We start from the raw sequence: 452 nt of genomic DNA, 5'->3' as shown, positions 1-452 counted from the left end.
CCTTTTTATATATAAAATTAAGGGAGTACAAATGGGAACTCTTACCCATAAAAAACTTTCAAGTCTTTTTATAGCAGAGTAGATTTGGTGTTTATATGATTGTGTTAGATATATGATTATTATATGATTGTGTTAGATTTGGTGTTTAATATGTGAAAACCTAATATTTAGTGTGTTAGATTGAACACACGTTTGATCCATTTAGCCGCTCAAACAAACATTGACTTAGAGGCATTGCAACAAATCTAAACAATCCATAGGATTAACTAACCTTACTTACAATCAACTAGTAAGACATATTAAATTTAACTAAAATATTAAAATGTTGTAGAAAAATTGTATATTTAAGTTCATTCATTTCCCAATCTGAAAACACATTAATTACCACCCACGAAATGTGTGTGAGCAAATCATTACTGCTCTCTTCACCTAAACCTTACCTCTCTCTCTCT

This window comes from Cicer arietinum, chromosome 4 (genome assembly GCF_000331145.2).
Source record: "Cicer arietinum cultivar CDC Frontier isolate Library 1 chromosome 4, Cicar.CDCFrontier_v2.0, whole genome shotgun sequence".
Classification (NCBI taxonomy): domain Eukaryota; kingdom Viridiplantae; phylum Streptophyta; class Magnoliopsida; order Fabales; family Fabaceae; genus Cicer; species Cicer arietinum.
This window is presented reverse-complemented; position numbering follows the sequence as displayed.